This window comes from Ranitomeya variabilis, chromosome 2, assembly GCF_051348905.1.
Source record: "Ranitomeya variabilis isolate aRanVar5 chromosome 2, aRanVar5.hap1, whole genome shotgun sequence".
In the NCBI taxonomy this organism is placed as follows: domain Eukaryota; kingdom Metazoa; phylum Chordata; class Amphibia; order Anura; family Dendrobatidae; genus Ranitomeya; species Ranitomeya variabilis.
The window spans coordinates 379,772,906-379,791,665 of NC_135233.1; positions in this window are offsets into that span (position 1 = coordinate 379,772,906).

Consider the following 18,760-nt stretch of genomic DNA (forward strand, 5'->3'; position numbering starts at 1 on the left):
AAACGAAGCTGGAAGGGCCAAACGAAAAGACACTGGATTGATAATTTCTGAAATCCTATAAGGACCAATAAAACGAGGTTTGAACTTAGGGGAAGAGACCTTCATAGGAACATGACGAGAAGACAACCAGACCAAATCCCCAACCCGAAGCCGGGGACCAACGCACCGACGGCGGTTAGCAAAACGTTGAGCCTTTTCCTGAGACAATGTCAAATTGTCCACCACATGAGTCCAAATCCGCTGCAACCTGTCCACCACAGAATCTACCCCAGGACAGTCCGAAGGCTCAACCTGCCCTGAAGAAAAGCGAGGATGAAAACCAAAATTACAAAAAAAAGGCGAAACCAAGGTAGCAGAACTAGCCCGATTATTAAGGGCAAACTCGGCCAACGGCAAGAAGGTAACCCAATCATCCTGATCAGCCGACACAAAGCATCTCAAATAGGTTTCCAAGGTCTGATTGGTTCGCTCCGTCTGTCCATTTGTCTGAGGATGAAACGCCGAAGAAAAAGACAAATTAATGCCCATTCTACCACAAAAGGACCGCCAAAACCTAGAAACAAACTGGGTACCTCTGTCAGACACAATATTCTCTGGAATACCATGCAAACGAACCACATGCTGGAAAAACAAAGGAACCAAATCAGAGGAGGAAGGCAACTTAGGCAAAGGTACCAAATGGACCATTTTAGAAAAACGGTCACAAACCACCCAGATGACAGACATCTTCTGAGAAACTGGAAGATCAGAAATAAAATCCATGGAAATATGCATCCAGGGCCTCTCAGGGATAGGCAAAGGCAAAAGCAACCCACTAGCAGGAGAACAGCAGGGCTTAGCCCGGGCACAAATCCCACAGGACTGCACAAAGGAACGTACATCCCGTGACAAAGAAGGCCACCAAAAGGACCTGGCAACCAAATCTCTGGTACCAAAGATCCCAGGATGACCAGCCAACACTGAACAATGAATCTCAGAAATCACCTTACTAGTCCATCTATCAGGAACAAACAATTTCCCCACAGGACAGCGGTCGGGTCTATCAGCCTGAAACTCCCGAAGCACCCGCCGTAAATCAGGGGAGATAGCAGAAAGAATCACCCCCTCCTTGAGAATACCAGCCGGCTCACGGACTCCAGGAGAATCAGGCAAAAAACTCCTAGACAGGGCATCAGCCTTCACATTCTTAGATCCCGGAAGATACGAGACCACAAAATCAAAACGGGAGAAAAACAAAGACCACCGAGCCTGTCTAGGATTCAACCGCTTGGCTGATTCAAGGTAAATCAGATTCTTATGATCGGTCAAGACCACAACACGATGCTTGGCTCCCTCAAGCCAATGTCGCCACTCCTCGAATGCCCACTTCATAGCCAACAACTCCCGATTGCCGACATCATAATTACGCTCAGCAGGCGAAAACTTTCTGGAGAAGAAAGCACACGGTTTCAACACAGAGCCATCAGAACTTCTCTGAGACAGAACAGCTCCTGCCCCAATCTCAGAAGCGTCAACCTCAACCTGAAAAGGGAGAGAGACATCTGGCTGACGCAACACAGGGGCAGAAGTAAAACGACGCTTAAGCTCCTGAAAGGCCTCCACAGCCGCAGAGGACCAATTCACCACATCAGCACCTTTCTTGGTCAAATCGGTCAGAGGTTTAACCACAGTAGAAAAATTAGCAATGAAGCGGCGATAAAAATTAGCAAAGCCCAAAAACTTCTGAAGGCTCTTCACAGATGTGGGCTGCGTCCAATCATAAATAGCCTGGACCTTAACAGGGTCCATTTCAATAGCCGAGGGAGAAAAAATGAACCCCAGAAAAGAAATCTTCTGAACTCCAAAAAGGCACTTAGACCCCTTCACAAACAGTGTATTAGCACGAAGAATCTGAAATACCATCCTGACCTGCTTCACATGAGACTCCCAATCATCGGAAAAAACCAAAATATCGTCCAAATATACAATCATAAATTTATCCAGATACTCCCGAAAAATATCATGCATAAAGGACTGAAACACAGAAGGAGCATTAGAGAGCCCGAAAGGCATCACAAGATATTCAAAATGGCCTTCGGGCGTATTAAATGCTGTTTTCCATTCATCACCCTGTTTGATGCGGACCAGATTATACGCCCCTCGAAGGTCAATCTTGGTAAACCAGCTAGCCCCTTTAATCCGAGCAAACAAATCAGAGAGCAAAGGCAAAGGGTACTGGAATTTGACCGTGATCTTATTGAGAAGGCGATAATCTATACAGGGCCTCAAGGAACCATCCTTCTTGGCAACAAAAAAGAATCCAGCTCCCAACGGTGACGAAGACGGGCGAATATGCCTCTTCTCCAAGGACTCCTTTACATAAGTCCGCATAGCGGCATGCTCTGGCACAGACAGATTGAAAAGTCGACCCTTAGGGAACTTACAGCCAGGAATCAAATTAATAGCGCAATCACAGTCCCTATGAGGAGGCAGAGGACTGGATTTAGGCTCCTCAAATATATCCTGGAAATCCAACAAAAACTCAGGAACTTCAGAAGAAGGGGACGAGGAAATTGACATCAGAGGAATGTCACTATGTATCCCCTGACAACCCCAACTAGTCACAGACATAGATTTCCAATCCAGTACTGGATTATGTACCTGTAACCATGGAAACCCCAGCACAACAACATCATGCAAATTATGCAACACCAAAAAACGAATATTTTCCTGATGTGCTGGAGCCATGTTCATGGCTAACTGTGTCCAGTACTGAGGTTTATTCTTGGCCAATGGCGTAGCATCAATCCCCCTTAAGGGAATAGGACTCTGCAAAGGCTCCAAGGAAAAACCACAGCGCTTGGCAAATTCTAGGTCCATTAAGTTCAGTGCAGCGCCAGAATCCACAAATGCCATTACAGAAAAGGCCGACAGTGAGCAAATCAGAGTAATAGACAAGAGAAATTTAGGCTGTACAGTACTGATGGTAACCGAACTAGCAACCCTCATAGCTCGCTTCGGGCAATCAGAGATAGCATGAGTAGCGTCACCACAGTAAAAACACAGCCTATTCTGACGTCGGAACTCCTGCCGTTCTGCTCTTGTCAAAACTCTATCACATTGCATAGGCTCAGAACTCTGTCCAGAGGACACCGCCATATGGTGCACAACCTTACGTTCACGTAGGCGCCGATCAATCTGAATGGCCAGAGACATTGATTCGTTCAAACCAGCAGGTGTGGGAAACCCCACCATAACATCTTTAAGAGCTTCAGAAAGACCCTTTCTGAAAATAGCCACCAGGGCATCCTCATTCCATTTTGTAAGCACAGACCACTTCCTAAATTTCTGACAATATATCTCTGCCGCTTCCTGACCCTGACACAGAGCCAGCAAAATTTTTTCTGCCTGATCCACAGAATTGGGTTCGTCATAAAGCAATCCAAGTGCTTGAAAAAATGAATCTACATTGAGCAATGCAGGATTCCCTGGCTCAAGAGAGAATGCCCAATCCTGCGGGTCACCACGCAGCAGAGAAATAACAATCTTCACCTGCTGAATGGGGTCACCAGAGGAACGGGGTCTCAGAGCAAAAAACAATCTGCAATTATTTTTAAAATTCAAAAACCTAGATCTATCCCCAGAAAACAAATCAGGGATAGGAATTTTAGGCTCAGAAACAGGAGTTTGAACAACATAATCTTGGATACTCTGTACCCTTGCAGCGAGATGATCAACACGCGCAGACAGACCCTGAACCTCCATATCAGTACCAAGCTCCTGCACCATCCAAAAATCAAGGGGAAAAAAAAGATGAAACAAGCAACAAGGAAAAAAAAACTATGACTCAGAACTTTCTCTTCCCTCTTTTGAGATGCATTTAACACTTTGCGGGCCAGCTGTACTGTTATGACCTGGTGGTTACGGAGTGGTACTGAGATGACCTGGTGGGTAAAACCAATCATGGACAAGCTCAGTGGAGGTGGCAGCTCTACAGACAGTAATCACCTATATGACCTAGTGATTACGGAGCAGCACTGAAATGACCTAGTGAGTAAACAAATAATGTACTAGCTCTGAGGAGGTGGTAACTTTACTGACCGCAATCCCTACTCCTAACACCAACACTAGAAATAGCTGTGGAGCGTTCCTATCTCTGCCTAGACGCCTCTTAACAGCCTAAGAACTAGCTACCCCTGAAGATGGAAACGGAAAACTATCTCGCCTCAGAGAAACCCCCAAAGGAAAGATAGCCCCCCACAAATATTGACGGTGAGTGAAGAGGGAAATGACAAACTCAGAAATGAAACTAGATTTTAGCAAAGGAGGCCACTACTATCTAAATAGACAGAGAAAGAAAAGGCTACTGTGCGGTCAGTATAAAAACTAAATGTCCACGCAGAGTTTACAAAAATAATCTCCACACCGACTCACGGTGTGGAGGGGCAAATCTGCAACCCCAGAGCTTCCAACTAGCCGGAATATTTCATGATGACAAGCTGGACAAAAGAGACATAACTTAAACTGAACAAAAGGTCATAGGCAGGGAAACAGCCAAAAACTAGCAGAACTTATCTTAAGCTGAAATGGACTGGCCAACAGAGAACTTCCAGGAAAGGACTGAGTCCACAGGAAGGAACATTGACAGCTGGCATCAACTACAGCCTAAAGCCCAGTTAAATAACAAGGCCAGGGCACCGATTAGTGAAAGCAGCTGCTAAGTTTCACTTGAAACCACCAGAGGGAGCCCAAGAGCAGAACTCCCAAAAATACCATTCATGACCACAGGATGGAGCCCAAGAACGGAATTCACAACAATCCTCATTCCATTTAGTCAACACAGACCATTTTCTAAATTTCTGGCAATATGATTCTGCCGCTTCTTGACCCTGACACAGGGCCAACAAGGTTTTCTCAGCATGATCTACAGAGTTAGGTTCATCATACAATAACCCAAGCGCCTGAAAAAAGGCGTCTACATTAAGCAACGCCGGATTCCCAGGTTCCAGGGCAAATGCCCAATCCTGGGGGTCGCCACGCAACAGAGATATGACAATTTTAACCTGCTGGATGGGATCACCAGAGGAACGGGGCTTCAGAGCAAAAAACAGTTTACAGTTATTTTTAAAGCTCAAAAATTTAGACCTGTCCCCAAAAAACAGATCAGGAGTTGGAATTCTAGGCTCTAAAACCGGAGTCTGAACGATATAATCAGAAATACCCTGTACTCTAGCAGCAAGTTGATCCACACGAGAAGCAAGTCCCTGAACATCCATGTCAGCGCCAAGCTCCTGAGCCACCCAGAGATAAAGAGGGAAAAAAAAACACAACAGAGTACAGAAAAAAAAATGGCTCAGCACTTTCTTTCCCTTCTTCTGAGATGCGGTTAACTCATAGTTGGCCAGTGGTACTGTTATGATCTGGTGGCCTAGGAGCAGCATGAGACATATTCTGGAGAAGGTGGTATCTGTACTGACCGCGGACCCTGAACTTAACACCGCAACTAGAAGTAGCCGTGGGATGTACCTACTGATCTCAGACACCTCGACACAGCCGGAGGACTAATTAACCCTATAGATAGAAAAGGGAAAGCTATCTCGCCTCAGAAAATTCCCAAAGGATAGGCAGCCCCCCACAAATATTGACTGTGAGAGGAGAGGAAAAAACATACACAGGCTGAAAACAGGATTTAGCAAAGGAGGCCAATCTAGCTAAAATAGGAAAGATAGGACAGAGATCTATGCGGTCAGTATTAAAATACTATGAAATATCCACCACAGAAAATACAAAAAACTCCACATCTAACTAAAGACATGGAGGGTATATCTGCCTCTCCAGAGACTCCAGCTTGACTGCTTAAATCCTTACACAGATTAAGCTGGACAAGAAAAAACATGAAATGCACTGAACAATAAGGCCCACAAAATGTGGGCTGCAAAACAAGCAGGACTTATCTTGGTGAAAAGACCAGGAAGCAGGAGAGACCATGAAGAGATGTGAATCCTCCAGAAAACAATGGACAACTGGCACTCACTAAAGGGTGAAGCCAGACTAAATAGCCCAGTCCAGAGTGAACACACCTGATAACTGCTGTGAAGGACAGACAGCAGCGCTACCACTTATAACCACCGGAGGGAGCCCAAGAACAGAATTCACAACAGTCAGCACAGTACATACTGCCTGCAGCTCGTCCAGCACAGTACATACTGCCTGCAGCTCGGCCAGCACAGTACATACTGCCTGCAGCTCGGCCACCACAGTACATACTGCCTGCAGCTCAGCCAGCACAGTACATATTGCCTGCAGCTCGGCCAGCACAGTACATATTGCCTGCAGCTCGGCCAGCACAGTACATACTGCAAGCAGCTCGGCCAGCACAGTACATACTGCCTGCAGCTCGGCCAGCACAGTACATGCTGCCTATTCAGAGAAATGAAAGAAGTGTTTCCAGTGAGTCAGAAAGCTGGGAAGACATAGAAACAATCGGAAGAATAACAAAATGGAGGAATAGCGCTGCCCCGCTATGGAGAACGGCTGCTCATTACTGTGGATAGATGCCGGGTAATATCTCATCTCTCTCACATCAGCTGCTTGTGTCTCCTCTGTTGTATAAATCTTGGATCCTTTATATAAATTGTCAGCTCTTTGGTCAGCAGGATATTGTGCAATTATTGATTTCTTCCTACCAGATTTGTAGGAGGGATGAGATATAATGTGGATATAAAACGCGTACTAATATAAACACGTGATCGGGGGATTATAGATTTCTGCTATTTTTCACTTTTGCACCTTCCTGATTATCAGACAGGAGCTGATTTACAGGAAACGGCAGTCACACAATAGAGTACAGTGTTACACTGCCCCCTGCTGGACATTAGGGAGAAGTGACGATGTGTTTCTAACTTACTATTGTTACAATGGGGAAGATCAGGACTAGCGGGAAGGAAAAGTGTCGCCATTTCCTGGAGCCGCCATTCCATTTGTTGATTTTATTTTACAGAGAATCTATTAAAGACGAGAGAAGGAATCTGATATTTTTATATTGTTTATATAAATCTCCATATTGTCCTGTTACATTTATGAGGATGGAAGTAGGAGACAATGTACCGGTCTGTATATAAGAATATTGATAAATCTTCCTTTCTGAAGATCCAGAACTCTTCTTATATTTCTCCCTCATTCTTATATTTCTTCCTGGCACTGAGGAGCTGCCTGATGCACCATCCAGTCCTTCATGGGCTAGTTCCTGGTTATTATACGGTTCTGGTTATCCAGGGAGGTCAGGGGCTTATGAACTGTTTTCAGGACGTTTTGTGACTTGTCAGGAAACGTCCGGTAATGATTTATGAGGAGACGTCCATCCAGGACTTCAACGGGTGAGACACGACCTGCGCCTTGACTATTCCATCATAGACATTAATAAAGAAGGGCTGATCCCGTCTCTTCCCCTCTGTATGTCCGTCGTCCTGTGATTCTGATCTCCCGGTGTGTGCCGTGTAGTGCAGGATCGGGGCCTGTACTGGATGCGGCTTTTTACTTCACTCTTTTATCTTCTTTTACACGGACATTGCCTGTAAGTGATTTATCTGCTGCTTCCATCATTTCCCCCCTCCAGTACTGATCTCTCAGTATATTTTCCCATCCCCCTACATGATCCGTATCTGTCACTTGTGTAATTTTCATGTGTTCATGGGTTCTTTACAGTAAGAGCAATCAGACTGGAATGCCGACCACAAGAGGTAGTAATGGACGTTACTATAACAACGTTTACTGTAAAAAAGGTCTGGATACTTTTTTAACAAAACGTGAGATTGTGAGTTATAAATAATCTAGCAATATAATATATATAACTTTGAAGATAGGTTGAACTTGATGGTCATAGGTCTTTTTTTCAACCTATGTAATTATGTGAAATGTACATTAGGAAAATGCTTGAAATGTAATTCCCTATAACATTTTACAAGTAATTTCCTCTTATTTTTTCTGTGTAAAGTGCTAGCTATAAATCCAATCTCTGGATTTTAAAAGTGCTAAACACTCCTGAAACACTTGCATGTTTAATCTGTATCTGTGCCTTAGGGAAGCTATAATGATAGGCGCCTGCTTGGTAACAAGTGCAGTTATTTGCCTCTATAATGAAGTGAATTACCAATGATGACAGGGTTAATACTTGGGTCCTGCATCAGTAATAGCCCCTGCAGTAACCATGACAACTGTTATGAGGTCATAAACAAGTGTGAAGATTCCATAATAGAAGGCCACAGTGCCACGATCAGTGCCATTACTGATGCGCCTGAGGACGTTGAGTTTGACCACCCCACGTAATGTGCCGACCGTGGTGAAATCTGGAGGTTCTAGCAGGGAAAGGGTTTGTCTGCTTTAGACACCCCCAGGGCATGGGAAGGTAACCGAGGGGGGTCCTCAGCACAGGATCCCCTTCAGTTACCCTCTACAAAGAGCTGCTCTCCTTTGGGAGTTCATGGAAGCACCTATGACTTTAACCCCTTCATGACCCAGCCTATTTTGGCCTTAATGACCTTGCCGTTTTTTGAAATTCTGACCAGTGTCCCTTTATGAGGTAATAACTCAGGAACGCTTCAACGGATCCTAGCGATTCTGAGATTGTTTTTTCGTGACATATTGGGCTTCATGTTAGTGGTAAATTTAGGTCGATAATTTCTGAGTTTATTTGTGAAAAAAACGGAAATTTGGCAAAAAATTTGAAAATTTCTCAATTTTCACATTTTGAATTTTTATTCTGTTAAACCAGAGAGTTATGTGACACAAAATAGTTAATAAATAACGTTTCCCACATGTCTACTTTACATCAGCACAATTTTGGAAACAATTTTTTTTTTTTGCTAGGAAGTTATAAGGGTTAAAATTTGACCAGTGATTTCTCATTTTTACAACAAAATTTACAAAACCATTTTTTTTAGGGACCACCTCACATTTGAAGTCATTTTGAGGGTTCTATATGGCTGAAAATACCCAAAAGTGACACCATTCTAAAAACTGCACCCCTCAAGGTGCTCAAAACCACATTCAAGAAGTTTATTAACCCTTCAGGTGTTTCACAGCAGCAGAAGCAACATGGAAGTAAAAAATGAACATTTAACTTTTTAGTCACAAAAATGATCTTTTAGCAACAATTTTTTTATTTTCCCAGCGGTAAAAGGAGAAACTGGACCACGGACGCTGTTGTCCAATTTGTCCTGAGTACGCTGATACCTCATATGTGGGGGTAAACCACTGTTTGGGCGCACGGCAGGGCTCGGAAGGGAAGGAGCGCCATTTGACTTTTTGAATGAAAAATTGGCTCCAATCTTTAGCGGACACCATGTCACGTTTGGAGAGCCCCCGTGTGCCTAAACATTGGAGCTCCCCCACAAGTGACCCCATTTTGGAAACTAGACCCCCCAAGGAACTTATCTAGAAGCATAGTGAGCACTTTAAACCCCCAGGTGCTTCACAAATTGATCCGTAAAAATGAAAAAGTACTTTTTTTTCACAAAAAAATTATTTTAGCCTCAATTTTTTCATTTTCACATGGGCAACAGGATAAAATGGATCCTAAATTTTGTTGGGCAATTTCTCCTGAGTACACCAATACCTCACATGTGGGGGTAAACCACTGTTTGGGCACATGGTAAGGCTCGGAAGGGAAGGAGCGCCATTTGACTTTTTGAATGAAAAATTATCTCCATCGTTAGCGGACACCATGTCGCGTTTGGAAAGCCCCTGTATGCCTAAACATTGGAGCTCCTCCACAAGTGACCCCATTTTGGAAACTAGACCCCCCAAGGAACTCATCTAGAGGCATAGTGAGCACTTTAAACCCCCAGGTGCTTCACAAATTGATCCGCAAAAATGAAAAAGTACTTTTTTTTCACACAAAATTTCTTTTAGCCTCAATTCTTTCATTTTCACATGGGCAACAGGATAAAATGGATCCTAAAATTTGTTGGGCAATTTCTCCTGAGTATGCCGATACCTCATATGTGGGGGTAAACCACTGTTTGGGTGCACGGCAAGGCTCGGAAGGGGAGGCGTGCCATTTGACTTTTTGAATGGAAAATTAGCTCCAATCGTTAGCGGACACCATGTCGCGTTTGGAGAGCCCCTGTGTGCCTAAACATTGGAGCTCCCCTACAAGTGACCCCATTTTGGAAACTAGACCCCCCAAGGAACTTATCTAGATGCATAGTGAGCACTTAAAACCCCCAGGTGCTTCACAGAAGTTTACAACGCAGAGCCGTGAAAATAAAAAATAATTTTTCTTTCCTCAAAAATGATTTTTGGCCCGGAATTTTTTATTTTCCCAAGGGTAATAGGAGAAATTGGACCCCAAATTTTGTTGTCCAGTTTGTCCTGAGTACGGTGATACCCCATATGTGGGGGTAAACCACTGTTTGGGAGCACGGCAGGGCTCGGAAGGGAAGGCACGCCATTTGGCTTTTTGAATGGAAAATTAGCTCCAATCATTAGCGGACACCATGTCGCGTTTGGAGAGCCCCTGTGTGCCTAAACATTGGAGCTCCCGCACAAGTGACCCCATTTTGGAAACTAGACCTCCCAAGGAACTAATCTAGATGTGTGGTGAGCACTTTGAACCCCCAAGTGCTTCACAGAAGTTTATAACGCAGAGCCGTGAAAATAATAAATGTGTTTCCTTTCCTCAAAAATATTTTTTTAGCCCAGAATTTTTTATTTTTGCAAGAGTAACAGGAGAAATTGGACCCCAAAAGTTGTTGTCCAGTTTCTCCTGAGTACGCTGATACCCCATATGTGGGGGTAAACCACTGTTTGGGCACATGCCGGGGCTCGGAAGGGAAGTAGTGACGTTTTGGAATGCAGACTTTGATGGAATGGTCTGCGGGCATCATGTTACATTTGCAGAGCCCCTGATATGCCTAAACAGTAGAAACCCCCCACAAGTGACCCCATTTTGGAAACTAGACCCCCCAAGGAACTTATCTAGATGTGTGGTGAGCACGTTCAACCCCCAAGTGCTTCACAGAAGTTTACAACGCAGAGCCGTGAAAATAAAAAATCATTTTTCTTTCCTCAAAAAAGATGTTTTAGCAAGCAATTTTTTATTTTCACAAGGGTAACAGGAGAATTTGGACCCGAATATTTGTTGCCCAGTTTGTTGTGAGTATGCTGATACCCCATATGTGGGGGTAAACCACTGTTTGGGCGCACGTCAGGGCTCGGAAGGGAAGTAGTGACATTTGAAATGCAGACTTTGATGGAATGGTCTGCGGGCGTCACATTGCATTTGCAGAGCCCCTGATGTGCCTAAACAGTAGAAACACCCCACAAGTGACCCCATTTTGGAAACTAGACCCCCGAAGGAACTTATCTAGATGTGTGGTGAGCACTTTCAACCCCCAAGTGCTTCACAGAAGTTTATAACGCAGAGCCGTGAAAATAAAAAATAATTGTTCTTTCCTCAAAAATTATGTTTTAGCAAGTAATTTTTTATTTTTGCAAGGGTAACAGGAGAAATTGGACCCCAACAGTTGTTGCCCAGTTTGTCCTGAGTACGCTGGTACCCCAAATGTGGGGGTAAACCACTGTTTGGGCGCACGTCGGGGCTTGGAAGGGAGGGAGCACCATTTGACTTTTTGAATGCAAGATTGGCTGGAATCAATGGTGGCGCCATATTGCGTTTGGAGACCCCTGATGTGCCTAAACAGTGGAAACCCCTCAATTCTAACTTCAACACTAACCCCAACACACCCCTAATCCTAATCCCAACTGTAGCCATAACCCTAATCACAACCCTAACCCCAACACACCCCTAACCACAACCCTAACCGCAACACACCCGTAACCATAATTCCAACCCTAATCCTAACCCTAATCCCAACCGTAGCCCTAATCCCAACCCTAACCACAACTGTAACCCCAACACACCCCTAACCCTATCCGTAACCCTAACCACAAGCCTAATCTTAACCCTATTTCAAACCCTAGCCCTAATTCCAACCCTAACTCTAATTCCAACCCTAACCCTAAGGCTATGTGCCCACGTTGCGGATTCGTGTGAGATTTTTCCGCACGATTTTTGAAAAATCTGCAGGTAAAAGGCACTGCGTTTTACCTGCGGATTTACAGCAGATTTCCAGTGTTTTTTTGTGCTGATTTCACCTGCGGATTCCTATTGAGGAACAGGTGTAAAACGCTGCGGAATCCGCACAAAGAATTGACATGCTGCGGAAAATACAACCCAGCGTTTCTGCACGGAATTTTCCGCACCATGGGCACAGCGGATTTGGTTTTCCTTAGGTGTACATGGTACTGTAAACCTGATGGAAAACTGCTTCGAATTCGCAGCGGCCAATCCGCTGCGGATCCGCGGCCAATCCGCTGCCAATCCGCTGCGGATCCGCGGCCAATCCGCTGCGGATCCGCTGTCAATCCGCTGCGGATCCGCGGCCAATCCGCTGCCAATCCGCTGCGGATCCGCGGCCAATCCGCTGTCAATCCGCTGCGGATCCGCGGCCAATCCGCTGCGGATCCGCTGCGGATCCGCGGCCAATCCGCTGCGGATCCGCTGCCAATCCGCTGCGGATCCGCGGCCGATCCGCTGCCTATCCGCTGCGGATCCGCTGCCAATCCGCGGCCGATCCGCTGCGGATCCGCTGCGGATCCGCTGCGGATCCGCTGCGGATCCGCGGCCGATCCGCTGCGGATCCGCGGCCGATCCGCTGCGGATCCGCGGCCGATCCGCTGCGGATCCGCGGCCGATCCGCTGCGGATCCGCTGCCGATCCGCTGCCGATCCGCGGCCGATCCGCTGCGGATCCGCGGCCGATCCGCTCTGTGTGCACATGCCATAACCCTACCCCTAACCCTACCCGTAACCCTAACCCTACCCCTAACCCTACCCCTAGTTCTAACCCTAGTTCTAACCCTAACCCTAGTGGAAAAAAAAAAAAAAAAAATTCTTTATTTTATTATTGTCCCTATGGGGGTGATAAAAGGGGGGGGGGGTTATTTATTATTTTTTTTATTTTGATCACTGTGATAGAACCTACCACAGCGATCAAAATGTACCTGTAAGGAATCTGCCGGCGGGCATACTGAGCATGCGCCCGCCATTTTCCAAGATGGCGGCGCCCAGCGAGGAGACGGCCGGACACCGGGAGGATCGGTAAGTATGAAGGGGTGGTGGGGGGGTGGATCGGAGCACGGGGGGGGGGAACGGAGCACAGGGGGGGGGGTCTGAGCAAGGAGGGAGCGGACAGGAGGACGGGGGAGCCGGCAGGCGGACGGAGGGGACCGGACCCCATAACGGAGGACGGGGGGGGCGATCGGTGGGCGTGGGGGGGGGCACTTCAGTATTTCCAGCCATGGCCGATGATATTGCAGCATCGGCCATGGCTGGATTGTAATATTTCACCAGTTTTGTAGGTGAAATATTACAAATCGCTCTGATTGGCAGTTTCACTTTCAACAGCCAATCAGAGCGATCGTAGCCACGGGGGGGTGAAGCCACCCCCCCTGGGCTGAAGTACCACTCCCCCTCTCCCTGCAGATCGGGTAAAATAGGAGTTAACCCCTTCACCCGATCTGCAGGGACGCGATCATTCCATGACGCCACATAGGCGTCATGGGTCGGATTGGCACGGGTTTTCATGACGCCTACGTGGCGTCAAAGGTCGGGAAGGGGTTAATGGGTGATAAATTGGGATGGGAGAAGGGGGGGAGGGGGTATTTCTCCTATTAGGGGTTATCCATTATGAACAATCCCTGTAACCAAAAGTCTAAATTTATGAGAGGTGGACCTGGATCTGTAAGGAAGAAATGGTTCATCTATCTGGGCAATCAGATCAACTAAATTGGGACTAACAACCAATGTGGTGACCGATATCGCAGCCATATCTCTCCCACATCCGGTTTATCACATTTATAGTCTATATTTGTTATGTCGTTCTCTGCAAATCTGGTAAAATGTACAAATGTTAAAACTTGTTACATCTGTTATATATTGGCACTAACTCTCTAAGCCCAAGGGAAGGGCGATCCTCCAGCCATGGTTTCCTAGAGGTTTCCACCACAGGGGTTTTTTCCTCTTCTGAGTGCTGGAGGGTGACTCTTCGTGAGTCGGGGATGTGCCATTTTTGGTGTCATGTGAATGTAAATAAAATTGAGAACATTTGACACCTAATTACAATGCTTTGTGTATTTATTTTGTGTGCGTTTGTGTGATTCATTTTGTTTGGAAGTCGGGATCCATCACATGTCGCTGTGTCATAGGGCCAGACATCTGCCAGACACAGTTTTGCCCCAGGTGTTGCTCCTGCTCTGCTGAATATCATGGAGCAGAGAAGACAAGCAAGTTTGCACACATCATTGGAATAAGGACTATATTACAGCAGGACTACAAGCAGCTTCCTCGCCTCATTGGCCAGCATTTTACATCAGTATTTGTCAGCTAAAAAAAACAGACAGGAGCAAACACTGAGAAAAATAATAACTGAATGACTTTCACCTCTTCTGTGTTTTGGATCCACTCCTGGAGTCTGTTAACAAATACTGATGCAAAATATCGCCATGTAAAAGTGCTGTAAATCCTTACTGACTACATCATTATATCGATGACAGCGCTGCAGTCAGTAACTTAGCTCAGTGACTCTGCTTGAGTTGACATCATAAGCTGCTGAGCTCACTAATTGTCTGCAGCACTGGCGATGTGAAGTCAGCCCTGCAGATAATAACAGATACCATGGGTGGCACCAGAGATTCAGCCCTGGAGCAGGGGAGAGTGTGTAAAGTACAGGGGAACAGAGATTTCACTTTCTGAATACCCTTCATAAAAACCGACGCATTTCGAACCAGGACTAAACATTGTAACGTTTGAAACGCATCTTTCTTATCGAAAGTGTTCACTTCAACCTTTTGCAAAGTTTGTATATTTTTTCACTTTTTTAATGGATTAAATTAAAAGAAATTAGATTCTGGAAGCTGGATCCTTTACCATTATTAGACTTATTTACTTTTTTTAATACTACAAAAATTGAGGTGTGTTGAATTTTTGAAATCTTGCGAATTATATGTGTTTTATTTGCGGGATTTCCCCATACACTTTAATGAGATGCCGAATATTCGCATATAAAAAATTCATATGGGTTTTTGTTAATTTCAGCAGCGAAAAAATGGATGTAATCCACATGCACACATAACATTATCAATAAAGCATTATCAAAGCTCACAGCAAACAGGAAGTTTACAAAACAAAGTAATTTTAATTAAAAAATTATATTCAAAAATAAGCAAGCGCGAAACTGAAAAAATGCAGTAAAAACATGTAAAAAACAGTTAAAAGGCAACGAAGAAACAAATAACCTAATCTGGCAAGTTGAAGAATAAAATTCTGCAGGAAATCTACAGCGTCAAAATCTCACCAAATACTCACCATAGAAACTTAGCCTTAGAGAGTAATTTCACTGATTGTGAGACGGGAGATGAGAGACAAGTCTGCTGCCAATGGGAGAGAATTTGTGGTCTAAATTATGTTACAGGAAAGAAATATATCTTGGTACCGTGTTAGCCAGTAGATAGAAAAATATTTAGAATTGAGAGTCCTCAGTGGTTGATACCTTTTAATGGCTAACTGAAAAGATGGTAACAAATTGCAATTTGTTACCATCTTTTCAGTTAGCCATTAAAAGGTATCAACCACTGAGGACTCTCAATTCTAAATATTTTTGGTCTAAATTATGAGATTGTCCAGCTAAGAAAAAAGTGCACAAAAAACCCCAAACAAAACATTTTGATATGGTATCTTGAAGAATACTAAGGAATATAGGGGTGTCCTTTGTTCGTGATCCTCGTGGTCAGTGTGGTTACAGAGAACATGTCTTGCTCTTGCCTTCCGAACGGCTGTTATACCCTGCAGTAACTGACAATCCACGTATATGAATAAGCACTGTATTGTGAGCGGCAGCCAGGGCCGCAGTCATGGCCCACATAGGTGTCTGCTTTAGCGTGCCCTGACCACCCGCATCACATATAGATAGTCCCACTTGCCTGGTTCTCAGAGGCCTCCCTTAGACGCAGGGACACTTCTTCACATAAAGAGACAGAGTCCAATTCCAACTTAAAACGCAGCACTTTGCTTGTTTCCAATCGCAGCACGTCTACATCAGTTACAGCATCAACACAGAGTTCTGCACAGTTCACATCCTTCGCTTTCCCTGTGCTCTTCCCTATGTCCTTTAGGTTGTACCCGGTTTGTCCCGTCTCGACCGGCACTGCAGCGTCCTCCCTGTTCAGCTTTGCTACGTTCAGGTATTCCCTTGTCTGTTTCGCACCAGATATAAGGGCATCTGCCCAAGTAGAAAGCTGCTACATTTTGGAGTGACCTGAGTTTCTGTCTGCGGTGACTTCTGCTACCACCTCTGCTCTCACTTTTGCTGTCCTGCTGCTCTCACTTCTGCCATCCTGCTGCTCTCACTTCTGCCGTCCTGCTGCTCTCACATCTGCTGTCCTGCTGCTCTCACTTTTGCTGTCCTGCTGCTCTCACTTCTGCTGTCCTGCTGCTCTCACTTCTGCCGTCCTGCTGCTCTCACTTCTGCTGTCCTGGACGATTGGGCTTCACACTTTACGTTACGTGGCCCACTGCTAAGCTGGGGGCCCCAGGCCCAGCTGACCTGCCTGGGCTCCGTAGCCTGACAGACCCAAAACCAGGAAATCCTCCTGTCTTACCCACAGTTGGCCCCTCCTAAGTCAACTGTTACTGTTCCCGAGTTCCTATCTCTAATCTCTGTGTGCTACAATGCCCCCTCTAGTGGCTAACCCAGACTCTTAGAGCTGCTTAAAATGCACAGAAACTGGCCAATACCCCATCAACATTTTTTTTCTACCAAAATTTAGAAAATTTATTGGAAACAACAGTTTAATAAAGAGACACAAGTCTCCTCTAGGAGCCTCTAAAAGCCAGCAATGGTCTTTGTCCCGCACCGGACAATGTAAAGTGCTAAAAAATATATACGCCCTATCTAACTAACAATTTGTGAACAGACATATATGCTGACAAGGGACAACTGAGCGCTGGACTGGACGTGGTTGCTGACTGTTGTGTCTGTGCAACTGCAGGTTGTGGACAGGAGGCATCAGCGCCTCCTTCCTGGACAGCAAATTGGGAAGGGTGTAACACAGGGGAATTGAATTACTCCATGCATTTAAATTAGGTACATAAAGTGCCCATCCAGAGTTACTTCTTTGATGCAAGTGTCAGGCTGCTGCAGTGCAGCACAGCGCAACCTCCACCAGGGGGAGCCCGAGAGGAAAGCGAGACTGCACACACAGGACAGCAGAACAGACGCCACCAAGTGGTGAGAGAGTGGTCAGACAAGCCGAGTCAAAAGCACAAGATAGCACGACAGTATAATAGGATTAGACAGACGGATGGTCAGGACGTAGCCAGAGATCAGTAAACCAGAACGGGCAATATACAGCACAACAGGGACAGACAGCACCGAAGTAAATAACCAAGCCAGGAGATCAGGACCAGAGAATCAAGCAGACAAACAGAGAAATACTGGGAAAAGGGCAGACAGAGGGGGTTAACAGACACAGGACAAGTCAGGGTTCACAGCAGGGCAAATCAAGAGCTACCAGCAGGGTCAGGTTAACACACCAAAGGCAGAACTATAGCTGACACTGCCAGCAAGATTCATGGGAGCTAAATAGCAAACCTGAACCCAAAATGAGGCAGATCAAAGTTAACCCTTGACATGATCTGTCCAGAAAAAAAGGGGCAGAAATTAATAAACCCTGGAACGGATCATGACAGCAAGAAATGCAAATTGTAAAACAGTAGCAGACCTACATAGTGTCCTGATGGCACCGAAAAATGCTGTGTTGACAGCATGGAATCTCATTTATTCAGGAAACTATTTTGAAAGTTTTTTCCTCTTAATACAGTATATTGCAATAATCATATTGTATATCACTGTGCACTTACAATTGCTCATTTTGCTTTTCTACCCAGCTAATTCTTCTATAGCTCTATATCACGTGATGTAGAATTGTAGTTCTAATAATGACTCATGCAGGGAAGAGAGGCTTCCTGTTTCTATTAGAGCGTAGAAGGATTCAGCTAGTCTGTTTTTACTCATGTGATGTCATAGACCTAATAGAAAAGAAAATAATTAACTTGGAAGAAGGGAAAAATGAGCAATTGTAAGTACACAGTGCCGTATAATGTGATGATTGCAATATATTAAGAGGCGTGCGTTTTAAAATTTAGTTTCCTTCAGATGACACATTTTGTGACACCGTCAGATATTATAGCTTTTCTTGTAGAGTTTATTTAGGTGTCTGGTTCATGTAGGAAACTGGGCTCATAAGATGTGTTTCTCTTCAAGAACTGCAATGAGAAATCATATCTATCCCCTTATAGGGATACATTTTGGTCAATTATTTTTAAAAGATTGTTGTCATTTTTTTGGTCACGATGTAATTTTTACCATAGGTGTGGTTTTTGTTTGAAAAGATGGAAAAAGATCAACATTTTCAACTTCTACCTATTTGACAGTGAAAAGTGGACAGCATTATGATGCCACGCGGATAGCGTCAATTTATCTATAAAAAAGCTGGACATGTCAGCATGCCCACAGACTCTAATGAGTACTTGTTTATAATGGATAGAACACTATGAGAATATTGGATGAGTGAAAATTATCTAATATTTCTTTACTCTTATACTCATCATCGATTACAGGCTGTTAGTAGCCAACAGCTGCATTCACAATTTTACAGAATAA